The 24809-nt window shown below is 40.5% G+C and overlaps 1 long non-coding RNA gene across 3 annotated transcripts; it reads left to right on the forward strand.

The window, feature by feature from the left end:
• The first annotated feature begins 831 nt into the window (after window positions 1-831).
• On the forward strand, window positions 832-23241 carry LOC134430094 (uncharacterized). Of its 3 annotated transcripts, none has more exons than XR_010030734.1 (4): window positions 832-1005; window positions 6801-6912; window positions 19745-21087; window positions 22410-23241. It is a non-coding gene; the product is annotated as an uncharacterized LOC134430094 (long non-coding RNA). The 3 variants fall into 3 exon arrangements; XR_010030735.1 differs by lacking the exon at window positions 832-1005 and adding an exon at window positions 4107-4270; XR_010030733.1 differs by lacking the exon at window positions 832-1005 and adding an exon at window positions 5211-5415.
• Window positions 23242-24809: the final 1568 nt, after the last annotated feature.

Here is a 24809-nt window from a genome sequence, read left to right on the forward strand (position 1 = left end):
GTGAATTGATGCCTAAAGAGGCTGACCTGGAACAGAGGCTAGACAGAGTTAAAGCAATAAAGTAGGGATTTATTAAAAGGCCTTTAAAGGATACACCTTGGGCAGTACAAGAGTCCAGCCATGGCTCTGTCCAAGGTGGGCAACCAGTCACAAGTTTTCACACTTTTGTAAGTTTTGGTCCATTTACATGTTGGGGTTAATTGTCCAATTACACCTTCAGGTTATGAAGTCCCATCCTTCCCGGCTGCTCTCATCAGTTTGCTGTTATTTGTACCTTTTGGGCCTGAAGCTGCAATGGTGTCCTTGGTTGTCAGGCTGGAAAAGGATTGTTTTGTCTAACTAAACTGTGAAGAGAACTTGCTAACACTTTATATGAAGTTCAGAGTCATACACTAAGGCAGTACAGAATCTAAAAAATATGAAAGCTAAAGATTAAGACATCATTTCCCTCCTTTAGAGGCTTGACAAGGCCTTTACCTTGTCGAGTCTCCATTCTAAACATCTACTAATTATAGGTATTTAATAACAGCTAAATACATAACAATAGTAAGTAACTAACAGTAATAATAAACATCTAACAACAATAAATATTTAACAACAGACAAATATCTAATAGTAAATAACTATCTTTGGCTCAGTCCAAAGTTCCTTGGTACTTTTTCACCTCTCCTGTTGCATATATCCTAGAAAAATTGTCAGTGTCCTAAGTGCATTAATGAAACTTAGCTGCTCTCATCAAACTCCCATAGGGCCTCAACCCAAATGTTCTGCTCAGGGCCTCCACTGCATCTCGGTCTCTGCTGAGCTCTGCTCTCCAACTGTGTTTCAGTCATGCCTGGCCATGGCCCCTGCTCCTAGCCTGACATGGGACCTGCCCTGGCACTATGGACTTGCCTGCTGATCATGAGAATGTGTTTGGCTACTGCTGTCAGACCTGGCCTGATGATTTGCATATAGATGTCACTACAACATGCTTGAGACTACAGGAAGCCTCACTCCTCAAAGGTACACAGCTGTGGCTTGTCTTAAATGAATTGGGGTGTTTCCACTTCTCTGTCCCTTCTGTGAGGAAAATTAGCCTCAAAATTAGATCAAGCAAAACATTGCTATTTTGGTCAGCCTGTGCACATGGATTTGCTCTTATCCCTCATTCCTGCACATCCAAAAAATCTTGGCTAAAATCAGAGTCCACCTGCATGTACTGGTCTTTACACATGTGGAGTGGCACTCTGCTGCTAAGGCATGGCTTGCTATTTCTAACCCCTTCCCCAGGGAATGGAACTATCCTGACAGGAGATAGTGGGACTTACAGTCCCTGAATTTCAATTAGAGGGGGAGGAAAGGAGAGAGGGAAGGAGAGCTGGGTGTTGTTGCTGCCTGCTTCCCTGTGCACAGCACATATTTCTGCATGGATTTCCAGCAGCAGTCATTGATGATCGCATCAGCAGTAATGTCCCTTGATGCTTGCAATCCTTCTTAAGGAGTGCAGGGATGGTAGCACTGCATGGAAACGGGGCTGAAAGCAGGAAGGAATCTGGTGACAGGTGAGCAGAGAGCAGAAGAGCTGCTCTGTGTGAGGAGAAGTTCTGTCCAGCCTAGCACTTCTTATCTGAGCCAGCACCAGATCCTGCAGAAGAACTGGCCATTTCTGGAGTGACTCCTCCCTTGTTACATCCTTCCTTCCTATCTCCAGCAGTCCCTGGGCTAGAGACTTACTGGTCAAGAATCCAAGTTGTTCTGTCTGAAGACTCTTGATGGACATGACCGTCATTCCTGTGCTTTGGGCCCACCTAATTTCAGCCTTGCAATACCTGAAGGGCGCCTACAAGAAAGATGGAGAGGGACCTTTTACATGAGCATGTAGTGACAGGATAAGGGGGAATAGTTTCAAACTGAAAGAGTAGGTTTAGATTAGATCTTAGGAATAAAGTTGTTACTGTGAGGGTGATTGGACACTGGAACAGGTTGCCCAGAGAAATTGTGGGTGCCTCGTCCCTGGAAGTGTTCAAGGCCAGGTTAGATGGAGCTCTGAGCAACCTGATCTAATGGAAGGTGTCCCCGCCCATGGCAGAGGCCTTGAAACTAGATGACACTTAATGTCCCTTCTAACCCAGGCCATTTTATGATTCTATGATTCTGTGTTCGTTGTCTTTCAGAGAAGTTTATTATGCTCGCCTAGCACAGGGTAACACCAATATGCATCATTTCAGTATGCATTGTGCAAATCTATCTTCTCTATTTTATCCTTCCATGCAAGGTCTTCCCTTCTAGAGATCTATCTGGAACAATTAATCTTCCACAGCTCATGGAGGTAGCTTGACTGCACTTCTGAGTTGCCAGCTGTGACTTGTTCACCTACACACACAGTGGGTAGAAGCCCAGCTTTCTTTGTTGTTTCACTTTGCCATGAACTTCCCAATCTAGGAACTCTGATTCCTGTAGTTTTCCCACTGAAATACCACACAAGATCATCTGGCTAACCATGCTTCTGTAGACAAAACCAGATCCAGAACAACTGCTCTTTTGAGCAGGCTGGAGCTAGGTCACATCTTTAAAGTTACCAGATGAATGGATAGATGGGCTGACTTAGTTATCTTTATATATGGATTTATAAATTCTTTATTATTTTGTTTATTATTTTTATTTAACATACTGTTTCTGAAGATTTTCCACAACACCCAGTGTTATCTTGATTTGTACTCTCCACCTCTTCCAGTAAAACCCTAACAGAGGATAGTGGAGAAAGAAGGAATTTTCTGAGGTTATTTTCTGCTATCTGGAGATAGGCAAGAAGTTCCATTATGCTGCTTCTGAAAGATCTGCAATTTCCAGTCATAGGAATTGCTTGTGTGACTGTCAAACCCATTGTGTATTCAGATAAGGACAGTGGTTCTCTAGAACCAATATGTTTTTTAGGGTGACACAACAAGTGCTACCCTCACTCTCAGTGTATGACTGAACAACTTTTAAGTGTCATCCTTCCTGGCACCCACAGAGAGGGAGGATGAGGTTTACTATTTAACAGCTGTTGGTGACCTTCTTTGCTCACCAGTTTGGAGTCAATGATGTTCTAATATCCTTATTTACCTGGCAGCTGATGTTCTAGAGGCAAATGAAAGTTTGGTGAGTCCCCTGGGCTGGCTTCCAGTGGCTTAATAAAATGTTTCTTCATTGGCCTATATTCTGTTCCGATCAATAAAGCCCCATGGACTTTGCTTCTCTGTGATCTCTTATTTTTCTCCTTGTAATTTCCCAGCTAATTCTTTAACTGGTTCATATCTTGATTGCAATCCTTTTGGCAAAAATTGGATTAATGAAGATGTGTCTCTCAGATATATGTTTCAAACAATTAAAATTTGCCTCAGATCTTCATTTCAAACTCCTAAAAGAAAGTACTTTTAAAATGACAGAATTACAAGAAAAACACCTAAGGAAATTAGTTTTCATTTTGGTAACAGTGAAGAATGCTTTCACCTTAATTATTTTTCTTTATACAGCAGTCTACATCAGCCTTGGAAAATGGTTGAACTAAGGATATTTCCTGTCAATTAGAAGATGTGTTTGAGTTGAACTAAATCACCGCTTAGAATTCCACCTTAAATTCTACAAAGATGGCACTTGCTTAAGGTTCTGAAGATGGGAATATGATCTGCTAAAAATCAGACAAGTGAGCAGAAACAGACTATGACTTCTGCCCCAGGGGTAATGGAGATGGAGATGAATCCTGACAAGCACACACATGACAAGACCTAGGCAGAGCAGGAACGCGTGACTCACAAATTGTAGTGGCACGTTCTCTCCAAGGGCCTCAGTGTGCAGTAATGCCTGAAAGATCTCAACCAGGATCACATGATGCATACAGTGGTTGGCTGACTGTTGAGCCATATAATAAAACCCCAACAAATTAAGTATAAAACAGCCTCTGGTGAGCTATAGCCCTAATTAGAAATAGAATTAACAGGTATTAGATTAGCAGAATGCCTGCCAGTGAAGTATGGAGGGGATTTCATTAAAGAGACAGACTTTTGGTGTGTATTTATGTTCTTCTGAAGTTGATCCTCTTTTTAATTATTTCTGCCATTATGAGAAAGCTAGCAGGATTCTTTCACTGTAAAGACGAGGATAGAGCTGCAGAGAACTTCATCAATCTTCATGGACGAAAGATGGAGAATGGGGGAGTTTTCTACCAGTCACTTTCTCTTCTCCTGGAAGTGTTCTGCTGAAGCTGTTTGCATCCCCTTGCCTTGTGCCACCTCCCATCTCCCAGAGGGTGAGTAAAGTTAGTGCCACCACTGACTTCAGTGTCGCCACCATTCCCCTTGCACGTGGGCATGCAGAGTTTCCTGCTGTTGGAGTTTACTGTGAAATGAGCTCATGCTCAGTCACAGCCCAGATCTTTGGAGCTGGATATTTCAGTCTCCCTAGGTGTTTTCATCTGCTTTTACTTCTTTTACAGCTGCTTCTCTTTGTCCACTCTTGGTCCTTCTTTTCTCTGCTGTCTCTTGTTATTCCTTTTCTTTCTGATCCTTATGGACCATTTTTTTCTTTTCCTTTTTCAACTTGCATCTTCTTTAGCTTATCTCACTTTATCCGTTCTGCACAAAATGCAGGTCTGCAGTGTTTGCCTTTCATCTTGCCAGATCAGAGCACTGTACCTTCATGCCATGTGAATAAGGGTAATCCTGGGCACACAGACATTGCATGCAAATCTTCATGCAAGTGTGGATATGGGAAATACCAGAGAAGAACAACAGGAGTGGCAGTGGGGACAATCAGAGGTTGTCTCATTTTTTAGCTCATCAGTGACCTCCTTCTAGCCCATAATCCTGAGATTCTGAGTTTGTGAAAGAGACCTAAGGACTGTATCCCTTAAATCCACCAGAATTAATTCTGTGGCAATCCACCTCTCCTGCAGTCTGCTGGACCTGTAAGCATAGTGTTGGTCTGTGTCCCTGCCAGCTCTGCTCGTAAAATAAAAACCCCCAGTTTCCACACTTAAATATTGGAGGGGTCTTGTTTCCCACAGTCTCACTGCAATGCTGCTGTGCCCAAATAGCACAGATCACCTGTCAGATGTAGTGGCCTTGCTGCACTTACAATGTAGCGCTTTTCTGTGTAGTGGCTAAATAGTCATGGTTATGATGAAATTAAAGTCATGCCTTTGACTTTTAAATTCTGCTGTTCTTGCTCATATCCCTCCCCAGAACTGCAAACTTTTAGAGAAAGAGGGACCATATTTGATAGAAAAGGTTCTGTGAAGAAGCCTTCTGCCACAGCAGTCATGTCAAGGGAACAGATTGGCCAGACCATGATGTTCAGAAAAGTGGCATTTTTTACAGTGTCCTTGGAGAAAATCAGGTATGGGTTTCAGTTAACTGAATACCCAGGAAGATTTGTTGTCCCTGAGGTTCTCAGGTAAGGGCAATTCATAGAAAGTGATTTAAAAAACGTTATTTTTAGGATGCAACTATGCATCTCAGTCTGGGTAGTCCAATTTTGCCAACACGAAGTGCTCCCATTCAGAGTCTGAAAGCGTTATTTACTTTCTCCTAGGTGTGCTCTGTGCAGATGGCTTTTGTCTATTTCCTTCCTATTAGGTGTGACTATAATTCATGAGGGATGGAGAGGGTTCCATCTGAAAAGATGGATAGATTTTAGCAATTCTGCTGTTCTTTTAAAGCCATGACCCTAAAAGACACACATGGTATGAGTTGGCCGACAGTAATCTGGCAGACTCTGTAGACAGCTATTGAAGTCAATTTTTGGCAAGAATTTAGCTAGCTGGGTTGTGACCACACTTTTTATATAGCTACTGTGGTTTATTTTGACATGGAGGGAGTGACATGGCACACACACAGACAGCTTAGATTGTTACCATGTTAATGCTAAGAATATAGACATCAAAGGGTGGCAAACGTGTTACTGCAGTTCAATGAGTTTCTATTGTCATTGCAAATCAGCTTGATATTGATTAGCTTTGAGTATATCTGGATGTGGATCAGCCATCCTGAAGTATGAAGTGGATGCTGCACACCTCTAAAATACCTGTCTTCTTTCCTAGTGCAATCTCATTTTCTTTTTTAAATCTGTGCAATGATGACTGCATTTACATGGTTGCTGTCCTATTCAATGACTATGCCTCAACCAGGAAAGGCATTAGAGAATTCTTGTTCTGCATATGCTCTATATATGAGGGTTTGATATGTTCTTCTGTGAGGGCTTGAAGAAATAAGCTTTAGTTAGAAATTAAAGCTACATTTGTATTTTATAGAATTAAAATGGTAGATGGGGTCATTAATGTGAAACCTATTTTGCTGTCATTAGATATGATAATTTCTGTTTATATATTTTCTTCCACGCACAGAGACACACATACACAGTGTTTGTCACAATTCAGTACAGCTGGTAATTTTCAGTTCACCAGAAACTCAGAATAGCAGAGAAATTGTTCAGTCAGGCTTGAGGTGGAGAACAAGTGTTTGCACACACTCCTCGCTCTCTTTCTGGGAGGAAACTATCAAGAGAGGTTTGAAAAAGAAATGTTGAAGAGAAGAGAGTCAACACATTTGCCTGTTCTTTTAATTATACTTACTGCTGATACATAGGTACAGATTTAGCTGAGAAGTGAAGCAGGAGTGTGGATGCAATATTGCTTTAACTGGAAAAGTGGACAGGAGTGAAGAAGGCAGCACTTTGCTACAGAGAATCTTCTGCTGAGTGCCATATCAACAGAAAATAATTGAGAGGTCATTCTTGAGAAATAACTCTTTTTATCTTTTTCATCTTTCCTTTCCTTGTAGACTGGAAATCTTAAGCCCTCTGAGGAGGCAGAATTGACATGTGACCAGAAAAGAGCTTGTTAGCTCAGGACATTCAAAAAAACCCAAACTGTAGATAAACAACAAACTGAGGGTAAAGTATCTCTCTTCTACCTTTCCACCCACCAGACAATGTTCTAGAGAATAAAGTCTTTTGATTCCATGATTTCTGTCATACACCAAGCACCAGATGAAAGTCTCTTTTGGGGCTGTGTATTCAGTGTGAGAAAAGCCAACTTCTCTCCAGAGTCACAGTAGATTCAACTGTACCAAGAAAAGTTGGAGTTATGTAGACACTCAAGTCCAAATGCTCCCTCTTTCTTTCTCTCAAGGCCAAAATATTTCCTCAGATATACATATTCATCTCCATTGAAGATAATGAGAGCAAGTCTCAAGGCAACTGCACAGAAACCAACTGTTATTTTCTGCAGTGAAATATGATTTTCTACAGAGTAAAATATGTCTCTTTTTAAAAATGTAAATTCCATATATAAATTCCTGACCTATCAATATTTCTGAAGGATCCCTCTCTCTTTGCTATGTCAACTGAGCAAGGAGACTGACCACTTTATTCATTGGTATTTTATGACATTGGGGAAAAATAATCCATTTTTTGCTATAGCATTAACATTAAGATTTAAAACTGAAATGCATCCCGTCTTCATGAAACAAATCTGAGATTTCATTTTCAGTTACATATATTTTATCTACATCCAAGAGCACCAGACAGTTTACTGAAATCCATCCTTCTCTGACATTGGCAATATCACAGAGAAAAGATCCAAATGTAACACGAAAGATGAAAGTATTTAACACATTATAAATATAGATAAGTATATTTTTAATACAGATACATTGAAGAGGCATGGCAACCAGTTAAGTTCCTTTGAAAATGCCAAACCAATTGTTTATCTGATGCATGAAGCTGTAGGCAAGTATCCTAGTAATTTGCTTGCAATGTACGAGCTTTTGTTCATGTAACACAGTGAAGACAAACAAAATCTGCAAACTTCTCAAGTTTGTTTACAATATGATCCAATTAATTCACATATGATATTGATTAACTACTTCTGCTCTATTTAGTTGCTAACCATTCTTGACACCAAATATTTTTCCTAGCGGTTTTGTATTCATGGTCAGGGACAGGAGAGGAAGGTGTGAAATCTTGGTGGGATTAGATAGGGGAGGTCCAGCTACACCCATGTGATTCCCTCAAGCTCACCCTATATTCTTTGACGGGTTTGTTCCTCTGCATCTTTCTGGTGCCTCCAGTTACCAGGGTGCATAACCTTGTACTTACTGTTCTTACTCTTCACTGTAATAAACAGTGGAAAGTCAAATCCACCACACTATCCCTCTCACAGACAGGCAGGCTGTCTACAGAGAGTTTTAAGCTGGAATTTCCTTAATGCTTTGGAACATTAAAAAAGATACAGTAAAACTGCACAGTATTTTAACTACAGGAATGACTTCATGGTTACTTTGCTTTCACTGCAACTTGTGTGCATTCTCAGATCTTGCAAAACCTTTCTGGGGATTCCACCAGAAGGTAGCTGGCATTGCATCTCTGTGGTATACACACTGGCCAATTCAAGCAGAAGACAATTTTGGCTGGGTGAGCTATGAAGCAGCAATGTCTGTTCCATTAAGTACTCTCGTTCCAGCTGAATGTGGTTGCTTGAAACTAAGTCTGTACTGAAGGTTGCAAGGTTGGTTCAATTATCCATTAGCACAAAAATTACCTGTTCTATTGCTTGAGAATCACAAAAATTCATCAGTAACATATAAATGAATATTGTTTGTGACATGCTGACCTGTTTGTTGGCTGCAGGTTGCTGTCTGATGGGTAGTTCCTGTAAACACACAGGAGCCACTCATGATGCATTTCCTCTGACTGTTGAGGAATTATTTCTAATATGTTCTTTTATGTGACTGTTTAAAAAATATTTTAAAGATTATTAAAGATTTTAACGCAGGAAAATACTAAATAATTAAAAAGACTGAGAAATAAGAAGTTTTTCAGTTTGTGAACAACTGCCTTTGTCCACTTAAGAAATTAGGTGTGAAATGTGTGAGTGCCACTTAGCAGCCATCAGAAGAGTATATGGACAAAAGTGGTCCTGTAAAGGACCCTCTGGAATACAGCAAATATAGTTTGTTTCTCCCAACACCTGCACAGGCTGCATCACTGCTGCTATTTTCATCCAAATCCTGCCAATGGGTAATCAAAATCATCAGGGAGAACTCACCACAGTGAAACATTGGCTGTCTTGAGTAGTTACAGTGCATTCACCTGGAAAAAATATGAGTGTGGTGTAAGTCCATTTTGCAGATACAGACTAGAAGATAATAATAGAAGCCAGGACTGACCAGTTATTATAGCAGTTATAGCAATATGGATGTCTGGGCTGTGTCTGGCAGATGATCCATGCAGAAACAGAGCAGCCTCATATCATAGTAAAAATAGAAGAGGTACTGCCTTGAAGAAACTGCCACTAAAATCCTATCTAGTCCTGTCTTTAGGAAAGGGTTCAGAAGAGAGCAACAAGTCTGGAAAACCTACGTAAGTGTGATGGATGCAATATGCTATTAAGAAAAAGCTTAAAAGAGGAGTCATGCCAGAAAAGAGCTGTTGAACACCAAAGAAAATGGCAGAAATGAGACTTCTATTTCTGGAAAGTAAATGTAGAAAATCACGCTAGAAATTATGTGCCTACTTCTTGGCGTGGTCAGTTGACCCCTGGAAGCTACTTACCTAGACATGAGCCTTGCTTCTGTCACATGAAATCGTTAAGCCAATACTGGATATATTATAAAAGTTGTATTTCATCTCAGTCAGGAGTTCTGAGTTTGCAAGTGTTTTCAGGTGTGGGACCAAAAAGGTCAGCAATCAAGTAATCCCAAAGATCCTGCTAAAAAGAATAAAGTGCTTCAAAAAACTTACTTGGAAAGCACTCAAGTGGAAATATTAGTCACGGACTGGAGCAAAGAGATTTATACAATGCTATATATAAAAGCAGAATAATTTTATGCACTGAACAGTAAGGAAGTTTTCAATGCTGAAATTTTGAGCATTTTACCACAGTAAAAAATAATAACTGGCAGCTTGCCTGTAACAGAGGAATCTCATCTAGGCTTTTGTGCGGAAGCAAAGGGTCTCATAGCACTTGCAGTTGAGTTGCAATGCATCTCCGGCATAAGCATCATTTGATAACCATTATGCCTTCTAATCACTTTCTAATTAAGCTGTGTTATTACAAATACGATGTGCAGCTGTACTTTATTTGTCATATTCTTCCTTGGACTTATTGGCTCCAACCTGTAGTCTAATTTTCATACTGTGGGGCTGCCTGAAAAAGTTAATTTTGTCAGTTGTGTCTGCTAATTGAAAACTTCATTCCTGCTGCAGTCTGTTACCTATGCCCATCTTCTTTGATATTTCCCTCCCTTCTTTCTTTCCCTTCCTTTCCTCCCTTGTTTTCCTTTCCTTTCCATTCCTCCTTCCCTCCTCATTTCCTTCCTTCCTTCCTTCCTTCCTTCCTTCCTTCCTTCCTTCCTTCCTTCCTTCCTTCCTTCCTTCCTTCCTTCCTTCCTTCCTTCCTTCCTTCCTTCCTTCCTTCCTTCCTTCCTTCCTTCCTTCCTTCCTTCCTTCCTTCCTTCCTTCCTTCCTTCCTTCCTTCCTTCCTTCCTTCCTTCCTTCCTTCCTTCCTTCCTTCCGCCACTTCCTTCCGCCACTTCCTTCCGCCACTTCCTTCCGCCACTTCCTTCCGCCACTTCCTTCCTTCCTTCCGCCACTTCCTTCCTTCCTTCCGCCACTTCCTTCCTTCCTTCCGCCACTTCCTTCCTTCCTTCCTTCCTTCCTTCCTTCCTTCCTTCCTTCCTTCCTTCCTTCCTTCCTTCCTTCCTTCCTTCCTTCCTTCCTTCCTTCCTTCCTTCCTTCCTTCCTTCCTTCCTTCCTTCCTTCCTTCCTTCCTTCCTTCCTTCCTTCCTTCCTTCCTTCCTTCCTTCCTTCCTTCCTTCCGCCACTTCCTTCCTTCCTTCCTTCCTTCCGCCACTTCCTTCCTTCCTTCCGCCACTTCCTTCCTTCCTTCCGCCACTTCCTTCCTTCCTTCCTTCCTTCCGCCACTTCCTTCCTTCCGCCACTTCCTTCCTTCCTTCCGCCACTTCCTTCCTTCCTTCCTTCCGCCACTTCCTTCCTTCCGCCACTTCCTTCCTTCCTTCCTTCCTTCCTTCCTTCCTTCCTTCCTTCCTTCCTTCCTTCCTTCCTTCCTTCCTTCCTTCCTTCCTTCCTTCCTTCCTTCCTTCCTTCCTTCCTTCCTTCCTTCCTTCCTTCCTTCCTTCCTTCCTTCCTTCCTTCCTTCCTTCCTTCCTTCCTTCCGCCACTTCCTTCCTTCCTTCCGCCACTTCCTTCCTTCCTTCCGCCACTTCCTTCCTTCCTTCCTTCCTTCCGCCACTTCCTTCCGCCACTTCCTTCCGCCACTTCCTTCCGCCACTTCCTTCCGCCACTTCCTTCCGCCACTTCCTTCCGCCACTTCCTTCCTTCCTTCCGCCACTTCCTTCCTTCCTTCCTTCCGCCACTTCCTTCCGCCACTTCCTTCCGCCACTTCCTTCCGCCACTTCCTTCCTTCCGCCACTTCCTTCCTTCCGCCACTTCCTTCCTTCCGCCACTTCCTTCCGCCACTTCCTTCCGCCACTTCCTTCCTTCCTTCCTTCCGCCACTTCCTTCCTTCCTTCCTTCCTTCCTTCCTTCCTTCCTTCCTTCCTTCCTTCCTTCCTTCCTTCCTTCCTTCCTTCCTTCCTTCCTTCCTTCCTTCCTTCCTTCCTTCCTTCCTTCCTTCCTTCCTTCCTTCCTTCCTTCCTTCCTTCCTTCCTTCCTTCCTTCCTTCCTTCCTTCCTTCCTTCCTTCCTTCCTTCCTTCCTTCCGCCACTTCCTTCCGCCACTTCCTTCCGCCACTTCCTTCCGCCACTTCCTTCCGCCACTTCCTTCCGCCACTTCCTTCCGCCACTTCCTTCCTTCCTTCCTTCCTTCCTTCCTTCCTTCCTTCCTTCCTTCCTTCCTTCCTTCCTTCCTTCCTTCCTTCCTTCCTTCCTTCCTTCCTTCCTTCCTTCCTTCCTTCCTTCCTTCCTTCCGCCACTTCCGCCACTTCCGCCACTTCCGCCACTTCCGCCACTTCCTTCCGCCACTTCCTTCCGCCACTTCCTTCCGCCACTTCCTTCCGCCACTTCCTTCCGCCACTTCCTTCCTTCCGCCACTTCCTTCCGCCACTTCCTTCCTTCCGCCACTTCCTTCCTTCCGCCACTTCCTTCCGCCACTTCCTTCCTTCCTTCCTTCCGCCACTTCCTTCCGCCACTTCCTTCCGCCACTTCCTTCCGCCACTTCCTTCCGACACTTCCTTCCGACACTTCCTTCCGACACTTCCTTCCGACACTTCCTTCCTTCCCACATCCCCAGTCTCTTCTGCTGAATTAAAACAAATGTGGCCCAGACACCCAATGAAATTATGGCATGGCTGTCTCTGTAGCTGATGGCATCCCAGGCTCACTCCTCCTTCCACTTCAAAAGATCAGGTCAGTTGGAAGCAACCTTTGCTACACGGCCCTAAATTCCCAGCTCTGGATTATCATGACTAAGGAATTAAAGGTAAAAGGGGCTTTTAACAAAACCAAGTAATAGCAGCTTATGGAAAGAATATTGTATTCAACCATCTAACATCTGAATGACAATCACATTTTCAAATGTTTTGTTCATCTTCTCACCTAAAAATACAATGTATTCACATCATTGGTTATAATTGATTTTGTAAAACTCATTGATATTTTTCATATTTTACACTGCTTACTTGTTTTATTTAGTGCAAAAAGAAATGCACTAAAGTGGACTGCAGAATTATTAAGTCATAATGTTTCACAGTGAGAGGTCTGGATACCATAAAAAATCCTAAATGGATACCATAAATGAGATGGGGGAATCACTACTGTATTCTAAATGCAGTTAATACCATTCTACTGACTTCACTATCAATGTTACAAGACTGCAGTACAGAAAATCCTACCAAGACTCTGGAGATTTAGCAAAATTATTTATGGTCAGGTTTCTGAAGAGCATTTTTATTTATGTTTCTGCACCACCCATTACCCAAAAGGAAGGGAAAAAAGAGAAAGCATAGTTGTTTTTATTCTCTACTACTCTTGGTTACCAATCTATTATTTCTGGGTTTATGTAACTAGTGTTACATAATGTGTGCAACAATTATCGTAATATTTCCATTGTAGGTTTCTAAAGAAATGAAGACGTTTAAAATGTCTGTTAACTACCAAGGTAATGTTTCATTATCCCCTTATTTGGTGGTAAAGCAAATACAGAATTGAAAAGATGAATCTCCATATTCTCATGCTATACAAGCAACATTAATTAATTCAACATGACAAGCTTTGTGAAGTATCTGGGTAAGTCAATCTAGTATCATTTTGTTCATGAAGCCCAAAATATAGACTGACAAAGCACAAGTATGAAATGCATTTCAATCAGTTTAATCAAATAGAGTCAATGTAAAGAAAAGGGGCATTGTCAAGATGTGTCAGTGAACATTTGACCTGCCTTGCAGTTAATATTGTTTTTGTGCAAATTTCTCTTGGGGGGATACCCACTCTGCTCTGCATTTCAGTTCTAAAAAATGAAAATTTTATTTTTGATTTGGTGAGTGGAAATCTTCAGTAGGAATACTATAGGAAAACATCACTTATAAATCATTATTCACACATAATCTGAACTTGCGAAATCAGACCCTTTAAAGAAACTAGACTATTCAGTGTGACTTTGACTTGATTGTAGGAAATTCTGCTTTCTCTGAATGATCTTTTTTGTCTGTTTTGTGAGATGCCGAAGATGAGACTATAGAGTACCAAATTCAAAATCTGCTGGAGAGTTTAGCTTGTTCTCTTCTCTAAGATTTGCACAGGTAAAAGATGAGGGTGCAAAGTGAACCTAGACCAGAGCCAAGTGGCCACAGAGCTAGGCAAGCTCTGACTTTTAAGGGCAGAGGAAGGAGCTTGCCGCAGATGGCTTCAGTGAGACTTCAGGAGGGATCCCCTGGTAAGATAATTCAGGATTTCTCCCAGGAGAGAGTAACCGAATCTGCCTTACTTCTCTGCATCCCAAATCTCCCTTTATCACTTTCCATGATCCCAGCGAAAAGCAAAGCAGAATGCAGGTCTGTATTTATTTCTCAAAATTTCTTCACCGATTTATTTTCACAGTGCTTGATCTAAGGCTACAGCTTCTGATCATGCTCAATATGGAGAATAATTTAAGGGTCAAATCACAGCACAAAAGGATTCTGTTTTGTCTGTAAATCTACTCCTCTGCCAGGGAATAATGCAGTTGTTTTAGGGGCTTTTAAATCTGTCTGTTACTTTCTCTGAAAACTATATATTAGGCAGGATTTAAATTCACTGACTGAAGACACACATGTATGCTCAGCGAAACAAGAAAAGTAGCTGTTAACTTTTTTCCTGAAGAGAAGAGAAAACTGGGTGTGACCAAGATTTGGAGAACAACTTCAAAAGCCCATTTCCCACAACAATACATATTTGATAGCCTTGTTTAATTTTCTGGACCTTCAGCTTTTGCTGCCTTAAAAAGTCATCACTGTCTAGCAGCTCTGGTGACTTCAGACGCACGAATCAAGTCTGCCGGGATATGGAGAGATCTGCAAGGTGAGTCTCTAATAAATGCCTGAGCAAACTTCTCTACCCAACCCTTTGAAGTTTTGAATATTAGCCCCCAGGAATTAATGCTGACTTACCCGTGCTAACTTTTCTACCACTCCTTAGAGACAAGAGGAAACACACAAATTCTGTGAATTTCATCCCCTCTGATGATTGCTATTTGTACCCCCTCCCTTGATTCCTGGTCCCTTCCCCTCCCCAAACATTCATGGAGCCATTCCTAGAGCACACCAGAGCCTATGAAAGTGTGACCAGAGCACAATCAAACTCTGGAATCCCAGTGGACCAAGTCATACTTACAATATGTGCACACTCTGGTCTGAGCAGGGACCACTGTAATGACTCATCTGCAGGGCAGGTTCTTGAAGCAGTGCTTCAAAAATCAGGACCACACGTTTTTCTCAACCTGTTGATGGGTCAACCATGAGACGTTCTCAAATCCAGAGAACTCTCCATGTAATTCAGCGTTTCTCCTGGACCTCTTGGAACCTCAGTACCATGTGGAAGTGTTGCAAGTTCTTTTACGCGATTTTTTTTTTAAAGACTCCTTCTTCAAACTTTGATGGAATGAGTTTAGAGCTATGTGGAAAGAATGATTAACTGCAGTTTAATGAATCACAGGAAAGGTTGATGCCTGGTTCCAGCTCTGGAGACGCACCTGTATCAGTCTTCTTTATTTGAAGTGGTTTACTCTGTAGTTTTATAGCCAATGAACTAGAATAACCAAAATGGTCTGAAGTGTCTTATTTTGATATTTGCAGCATTTTCACCCCAATATTTTATATAAACCTTTCTCTTTTTCATGAATATATACTGCTTAGTCCTTGACTAAAACATTTAACAGTGTGAGAGTGGAGTATTTTGCTGCTACAGACTTAGACCTTCTGAAGAGCCTAATCAAAACCAGATTTTTTTCCTTTAATTGGAAAAGAAATGAGTGTTTTGCACTACACACTAGCTAGTTAGTGCTATCATAAGCAGCCCCCTATTAATCACGTACCATTTTTTGCAGCTGTGTACAGTAACTGACCTGCCTAGATACACTATAACTGAAGCAATTAAGGATCTTTTGTATTTTTTATGTAATTACCACTTCTGAGCTAGGTTGCTAAATACTTGGGACATTTGGGGTTATAATTTCAAGGTCATTATATTTTTGTTCATCTCATTTCCTAGGAAACCTATTTGCAGATTTGCCTAAAGCATCCCAGATACTGTACATTAAAGTATGGCAAATTAATTCAATCCTACCTTCTTCCACTCAGTAGGCGCATGTCCATTGTTCCAGTGTCTAATACACAGTATATTTTTAAATTGTAAACTATTGCATGTTTTAATGATGCAAACAATGGAGAGACCAAATAAGCTAAAAGAGCTAACACATTTATCTCTACATTCTGCCATCTGTTTGAAACTGCTGATGTAATTCCAGTTTTAAATTACATTAGATCCTGCCTTCTGGACCCCTTTCCCTATTTACTTTTTTTTTTTTTTTTTATTTAAGCCTTTAGAGAAAGCAGTGCCTTCAGGTTGTTGACTACATAATAAGAAGCTGTGTCTTTGACTGTTTTCAATCTAGACTTAAATTTAGGTTTCCTGGATGAAGAGGTATAGTGAAATAATAGCTTTATTTCCAAAAGATGAAATTATTCTCTGTGTACAATTTGATGAGATCTGTTTTCAGCAATAATGCTAGCAACCAGCAGATTTGTTTATATTGAAGAAACAGCAAAGATTAAGGTTTGTGTTCTTGCATATTCTATTGTCTAATGATGGAATTCCAGTTTTATCTCTGTGCTTATGTATCAGAATTAGTTGAATTTCTTTTATATAACCTCTTCCCCTTATTTTATTGGCTTAGTTAACAAACTTGTATTTATTTTTCTTAGCAATTCCTTTGCCTTTTCAGTCCACAGTGGCAACTCTCCATTTCTCTCTTCTTCTGGCATCTTGTGGCTCAAATCACTTATTTGTCTAGATCTGATACTAATGTTGATATTTTAAGGATTTGCTTACAGGCATGTTGGTCAGGGTCTCTCTTCAGCGTTACCTATTAAACACATAGTCTGATTTTTGCACAGTTATTTAAATGTCTTGAAAATTCAGACTTTAAAACATTTGCATCACATAAATGATTGTATTTTGTTTTACAATTAATTTTTTTAAAAATTTTACTTTGTTTATATTCATTATATTCCCACAGAATATAGAAGGACTAGAGAAGGACTTTGGAGAGAAGTTAGAGTTCTATGCTAAAAAGTTTTCAGACTCCTCATTTGAATTGATTTTAAAAAGAGATATCACATAATTAAAAATCAAGAAAAAAATGCATTTCAAGCTACATTTTATTCATCGTAGCAAAGAAATTTTTCATAAGCATATTTTCAAAAGTCATGATAACATTTTAAGAAATTGTACGGATTTTAAGATGATTGGAACAATTTACCCACTTAGAATTTCCAAACCATACCAGGCAAAAGTCTAAAGAAAATGTTGAAATAGATTGATTTGATTATGATCATTTTCTAGAAAGTTCAGATTGTTAATGAAAATTACTTTCATTACAACATTTGCCTACATTTAATTTAGAAAATTCTTTAAAATTAAATGAAACCCCACAAAGCTAAGCCCTTTTTTTTGTTTGCTTTGGAAGGGAAACAGACACTGGCTTCATTTTGAATTCAAACAGATGATTTTATCTTTCACTATCTGACTTAAAATGTAGGAAAATTGTTATTCATAAAATTTAGAAAATTTAATTAATATGAAATGTTGGTCCTCTTACATAATGGCGTCTAGGAGCTGTAACTGTTGTCTTACAACAGTTTTAAATATTCTCATTGAACCAGCAATTTTAGTGCATCAGTTACTGATCCATGCCAGTTTCTGGTGAGGAACCTTGACCAAAGTTTCAAAATTCATAAAGCACTGCTACCTATAAAAATATACACAGTCAGTCACTATGACTTCAGCTATCATCATGCTCAATGACAACAAAAGTCTGGTGATTGAATTGTGACAAACTTAGTATAGGCTTTCAGCATTTTGTCTCCAGACACTGAAGCCAATGGTTAAACTTAAAGTGGTGGCCAGCTGTTGGCATTATGGATGACTCCCTTGATCCTTTGTCTAGGCCAGCCATCACCAGTGGTCAAAATCTGAAGCAGGTAGGTTCAGTATAATATTCCTTCTCACTCCAGCATTGCTAACCTAGGTTGGATGGATATGGAAAAAGTCAGCAGGTTCCTATCAATTTTTGAGGATTAAGTCAAGCATTAAAGCGTTCAGTTCTGGATTTTCAGAGATTTCTGGATTTTCATGGTATAAAACCACGTACACCATTTTTTCATATTTGCATATAAGACTATGTTCTATGATGATTCATCTTGCTATAAAAAATAAGTGCATCAAAGTTAAACCACAGATGTCCAGGTATGGTAAAACAAATATATATTTTAAATAGATCTGAAGCTGATATCACAGATTCATAGAATCATAAAATGGTTTGGGTGGGAAGGGACGTTAAAGATTATGGAGTTCCAAATCAGAATCCTTGGGCAGGGATGTTCAGGGCCCTGTTCAACCTAGCCTTGAACACTTCCAGGATTGGGGCATCCACAATTTATTTGGACAAGATCTACCAGTGCCTCACCACCCTATGAGCAAAGAATTTCTTCCCAACACCTAGCTGAAATATTTCCTCTTTGAGTTTAAAAACTGTTCCTCTTGTCCTCTTACTATCTGCTAACATGAAAAGTTACTTTCCTCCCTTTCTAAGTGACCTTTAAGTACTGTCAGGCCCACGGAGGTCTCCCCGGAGCCTCCTCTTCTCCAGGCTGAACAACCCCAACTCTCATCCTGTCTTCACAGGACAGGTGCTCCAGCCCTGTGAACCTTTTTGTCCCCCTCCTCTGGACCTGCTCCAACAGGTCCACATCTTTCCTGGGATGAGGGCCCCAGAGATGGATGCAGGACTCCAGGCAGGGTCTCACGAGGGAAGAGTAGAGGGTCAAAATCACCTCCCTCGACCTGCTGGCCAAATATTATCAGTTAAAAGTTGTTATGTGAGTTATATCAGCTTTCCATAGACACAGAGAGTGACATGCATCAGTGGAGGGAGTGTGGATTTTCTGCTTACAAAAATACCGCTGACTTATGGAGTCTGAACAGTGTTTCCCAAACAAAGAATTGACTCCACCCCAGCCTACAAAGAAAAAATAATTGAAGTCACATTACTTCTTCAAATACTCACGATTCCCAATGTTTGGTAACCAGCTGCCTGTTGTGGTAATGCTCGTTCTTCTGCACAGAATTTGTATTCTAGACCTACATAAAATTAGTATACAAAATGAACTGAGTGAGTGATTTGTTGGAAGAAGTTTTTGTTGTGAAAATGTAATGAATATTTCATAGTTCAAATTCAAAGCAACTATAAAATATCAAGTTTTGCTCTGATGCATAAAAACAATTAATCATAACTGTTAAATACAAACCATATTCACTCATGGTATGAACCATAAATATGACAAGAAGTCCCAGAAAGTTGTAGTTATGGTTAAGAAGGAGTCTGCAGTGAATACAGCAAAATTCCTCCCAAATATTTTATTTAATGCTGTGTTTCCTGATGATAGATTGCATTTCATCTGCATCAAGACTTACAAATCAGTCAGGGTCACCAAAACTCAACTGTTTTTACTGCATCCCTAAAATAATATTGTCCTGGGTTTCCTCCCAAAATCTGTCCCAAACCAGGACAAATATAACGTTCAAGTATATATAGGAATTTATTTTAAAAGTCAAAGAATATGATCTGCCAAGTCCTGCGCCAGTTTATTTGCAAGAACCTCCAAACATTTTACCCCATGTGCACACCAGGCCTTTCATCATAGTTCCTGGTCTTACGGAGACACTTTTGAAATGACAGATCTCATGGAAGTCAAAGGAACTGTTAGTAAATTGAAATGTAACATTAATACCATGGACTGTATTTCCCCTGGAGTAAAATATATGTTGTTGTTCTTGAGATTTATGCTGCTGAAAACATCTGATACTTCTGTAGCACAATAATGCATGAGTCCATATGATAGCAAGACTGATTGTTAAACTGCACGAATAAAATGTATGTGAACGACTAATTTATTTAGTGATTTTGACATCTTACATTTTTCTGCAGTTGTTTTCTTACTATTGATTTACAGAACTGCATTTCTTGAGTGGAGGCATCTGCAGCAGCTGGATGGATGGATGGTGGCCTGCTATAGGTTCTGCAGAACAGTGTTACAACCTGTGTTGTTTTACAGAAAAATCTCTGACTGTGGCATCCTCTCTTAAAGAATTGAGCTGCCTGATTTGGACATACAAACAGAGTAAAACTTTGGACAAAGAGCAGAAACCCTGTGGTTGCTGTAGTGCTTTAGAGATATAATGGAAGTGAGGCTTATAGGGAGGACGAGTCTTTCAAAAAGCCAAGATTCCAGCCTAAAAATCCAATCAGAAACCTTCAAAAAAATCAGCCCACTATGAAGCATGAACATGAAACATTGTTCCTATTACTGAATGAATATACTAATTTTCAAAGTGCATATGCCTGAATGTATTTACTTTAGAGGCAAGCTTTCAAAAACTCTTTGCGTATACAGCTTGATTCCAGCATTAATACAATTTGCAATGAGCTAGCTAATGAGCTTCTGGTTTTGAACAACTTGACTCTATTTATGAAAGATTAGACCCACTGAGAATCGCATTATTCTTTTTTCATAAAGTATTTGAATCTAGCTACTGTAAGGTTGCAAAATACTGCAGAACAGTCAGATTCAGAGATTATTTAATCAGTAATAAAATGTCATTGTAGGCAGCATAGCAGTACTTCCTAAATCCCCCGATGCATGGTCGGCTTATTTCATTAGAATCTGTGCTGGCAGTTCGCCAAAGATGCAGAACTAATGCTATCTGCAATTATCGGATTTTGTTAAGCACAGAGCATTCGACAGTTACAGTGTTAATGAATGAAGAATAGCTAAGCAAGCCTCTAATCCATTGCTCATTGTTTAAAAAAAAAATTAGAGCCCAGCCCTATCATACTCAGTTATAATATGACTCAAATCAGCAGAATAAATAGCTCTGCACCTTTTCTCCCTGTGAGGCAAATGTAATGCATTGCTTGCTATTTTGCAAATGAGAGGCTTTTTACTGAGAAATCCTTTGCTGAGAAATAAGGAAGATGTAAAGTTTTCTAATAAGTAGGAGTATGATATCTACCTGTCATGGCCGTATTCCTGCCTGTTGCAAAAATAATCTATTGATAGGAAAAGGAGAAACTAATCTAGTCTGTCAGTAGAAATATCAGTGCCTTTTAATTAGCCCTCAGCAATTGTGAGTTATCAGGGTGTGTATTGCACTGTGTTGATAAAGCTGTGAGGGGAAAAGACTGCAGCTAATAACTAGCTCTGAGTTCAGAACTGCAGCATGAATTCCGTGAAGCTTCTGGATATTGGCACTTTCCAAGAGTGGTGGAGATGTGGGTCCCCTGGCAGAAAAAAAGGTGAGCTTGTGTGTAACTGGATCATGGCAAAAGACTTAAAATTTGCATTTGTAATTGCCTAATATTTGATATTCCTAATATTTGTACTTGTATTTTTTGTAAATGTACACATTATATATTGTCAAATTTAAAATAAAAAATATTAGTAATTCAAATACTTTCCTTAAGAATAAGAGCTGAAAACTATATTTTAGAGCATATAGAGCTACTAAAGAATTTAATTGTCTTGGGAAACAAAAGCACCATGTGGCATTTTTTTTATAATGTGTCTCTTAACCAGACAATACTACTACTGATCAATCAAATTTAAAATATTTTTATGTTTCAAATTACATCACCATCATTAATTCTGATAGTGACAGCTAAGTTTGGCTTTCTAATTAAGCAGTCTGGTGATAAAACACAGTGGAAAAACAATGTATGTATCCTGAATATGTCCTTTTCCTGTATCTGCAGTCCATCAACCCCAATTACTCTGCTCTTTTTCCACTGATTAACAGCAGCCACAGAGAATGATATCAAAAGTGAACAGTTTGGTTACTTTTCCCCTGCAGTGTCGGTCTCCATCCTGCTGTTATCTGCTAACTGAAAACATTTTAGGCTAAAATGGGAAAACAGTTGTAGAAACATACAAGGCTTCTAGAAACCACTGGGCATCCCTTCAGACTGTGACAAAATCCCCTTCCACCCGTACTATACTATAAAAGACATCCTAGGATTTGCATTAATACTTTCCCTACTCGTCTCCCCGGCCCTATTCTCCCCCAACCTCCTAGGAGACCCAGGTATGGCCATTAAGAGCTGTGGCTGGTTCTCATGGATGAGAAAAATAGTTATGTCTCAATTTACATTGGCAGCAGACTTTGGACAGCCAAAGTTGTCCTGCACAGGAACCAAAACCCTTGTCATGGAGATGCATATTGGCAGGGCCATTGGTGTCCTGGAGGGTCCCCAGCACACCCCTGCCCCAGGCCCTGGCGCCCCAGAACTTGCCTGGGGCCTTCAGTCCCTGCCTGAGCTCCCATCCCACAGTGTCCGGGCAGGGTGTCATGGTTTAGGAATGCTACTCTCCAGTTCAGTGCTCCCACTGAGACTCTCCCAACCATGTGTTGCTTTTTTTGTCCTGCTCCCTCTCCCCTCTGCATCAGGCTGGAGAGAGGAATTAGAGGCACAAAAGGTGAAGATCAGATGGAAACAGATTAGTTGAGGTAAGAGCAGTTTACAGGAAACAGCAATGAGATAAGAAAAGGGATAGATAGTACCAGTATTAGTAACTAAGGTGTACAGAACAGAGTGATTCACATGCCAAATGCTCCCTGCAGAGCCTGACCTGACCACTGGTGCCATCCAAACTCTCCTTCTGGCTCAGAACTGGACCTACCCAGCTGCTCCCCCTGACTCAGAACCAGCAGCAGCCCAGCGCTCCGTCTGCCACACTCACTCAACCAAAAGAGACTCCCTCCTCCCCACCTCTGGTAATGAGCTGGCACAGAGCAACCTCCAGGTCCCAGCCATGCCCCTTCCTGCAAAAATGAGCTTTGTCCTGGCCAGAACCAGGACCCAGGGTGGGCAGGGCTGGTCTGGGGCTGCTGCTGGCACCCAGGTTGCTGAGGAGCCCTGAAGGCAAGAGGCATACACAGGGCAGCTCACCAGGGTCTGGCCTGGCAGGGAAAGCCCTTCTCCCTTCAAAAAGAAATGAAAAAGGCAACCAGAGCAAGGCTCCACCACAAGGGAGGAAAAGGCAAAATCCAAGGGTGGTGGTGGCCACCCTTAGTGAGCACAGTGCAGTCCTGCAGTGCCTGGCCTGGCTGAGCAGAGTGCTGATGACAGGTTCATGGACAGGCACAGGTACAGCAAAGCCTGAACCACATCCACGCAGGAGACACAACCACAAACAAGGCTGCAGCATGGTCCAGGGTCTATCCTGGAGTCAGCTGTGCCTGTGGAGGGAATGAAGAACAGGGATTGAGTTTAGATGGAGTTCTTTAGTCCATAGGCTGTGGAGGTGGATGAAAGTTTCAGGCCAGGCTGGACAGCACCATTGAGGCCTATTGGTACACTCAGAGTTCTGACAGATAAGCTGCTCCAAATATTAGAAAAATGTCTGTGATTTGTTATGAAAGATTACTGCTTGGTAATGATTATAATACTATATTTATCCTCACTTTAATAAATTGAAATATCAAGAAGTTACAAAACCAGTTGTTTTGAGGAATTTTTTCTTAGATTGTTTTAAATGATGCTTATAAAGCTGAATAACTTCCCTAATTGGACATCAAACAAAATGTGAATTTTACTATGATGGGATTTTTTTCTAAAGTCATATATTCATAGGAGAAAAGTCTGGTAGCTCCGTGATCACAGGCTAGCCCTGAAATTCAAATATTCTTTTTCTGGATTTTTTGCATTTTACCCATGCAGATTGCCATGACTCAGGCTGTAGCTTTGGACAGCAGGCCCTGTAAACCATGGCCACAAAAGGAACTTCAGGCTATCCCTAACCAAACATGACATGCACATTTTTGTGGGATGAGAATCCCTCTGTATAAATATAATAGCAAATAAGAATTCTGGATGTTGTGTTGTGCCATTAAGGAGATATGTGAGGAAATGTGTAGCTCCAAAAGTAGTTGCCTTTTGTCCCATTAACTAGCTCTTAAAAACACAGATGTCCTTCTTGCAATAGTACTTTATATAGTACAATGATTCAGCTACAGTTACAAGGCCCAAATATAAAGGAGGCATCTTTAATTTCTTCAAAACTAAGAATTGAGAAGAATAAAACTTGTTTAAGAAGACGCTCCCCAGCGAAACGTTAGTATCCATTTTCAAGAGTCATCTGAATAAGTGTTCTTGCTTTTTTCCACACTTTGGAATTGGACATCTAAGTCTCTGATATAGTCAAAGTTTGCTTTTTCCACATGTGATGCTGTTTACAGAAGAGAGAATTTAGAACTCGCCTGTAGTTTGTTACATGGCCCGAATCATCAAAATTTTCTTTAATGAAAGAATGTACCCCGGCTTTTCAATTTTTTTAATAGTTTAATACTTTACTGACTATTTTTGTATCTAAAGATATAAAATAACAATCATAAAATAAAATGTTTTTAAGCTGGAAACCTCTTATTAACTTTTCTAGCTCAGGCAAATCTTCTTGGGAACTAACATAAAGGAGCAGAACCTGGAAAAGCCAGTCATTCACTGAAAAGGGCCAGATGGAAGGGGTCCTGTGGAAAGATGATGATATGTGCCATCTGCTGGGACCCCTGTGCTAGAACTTTCTGAGGTAAAGCTTGGTGGCCACAGACTCTGCCTGAAACTGCACCTTATTAAATCAAAGGTAATTTTTATCAAATTGTAGCAATAAACATCAATCAGCAAAGATAGTCTGAGCAAGTCCTTCATCCTCATAGACAGTTTGAGGTTCAAAGATTGAGGTCTGGAAACCATCACATTTCTCTGAAGGTTCAACACATCTTTTGTTACTCAGCTTCTCTCATTTTTAACCAGATTACTATCAGAAATGCCATGTTCTTCCCTTCTGAAAAGTAGAGACAAGTTTCCCTAATTCCACACAAATATTGCAGTTGTGCATTTTCAACCTTGAGATATATGATTGAAATTGTTTGATAATCAAAATGTTTCAATGAATATGTGATTCAGATTGGTGTTCATGTTGTTTTAGTTTTACCAACCAATTCACTGGGTTAAAGAGCAATGCA

The sequence above is a fragment of the Melospiza melodia genome, chromosome 1, assembly GCF_035770615.1.
Source record: "Melospiza melodia melodia isolate bMelMel2 chromosome 1, bMelMel2.pri, whole genome shotgun sequence".
NCBI classification, from domain to species: Eukaryota; Metazoa; Chordata; class Aves; order Passeriformes; family Passerellidae; genus Melospiza; species Melospiza melodia.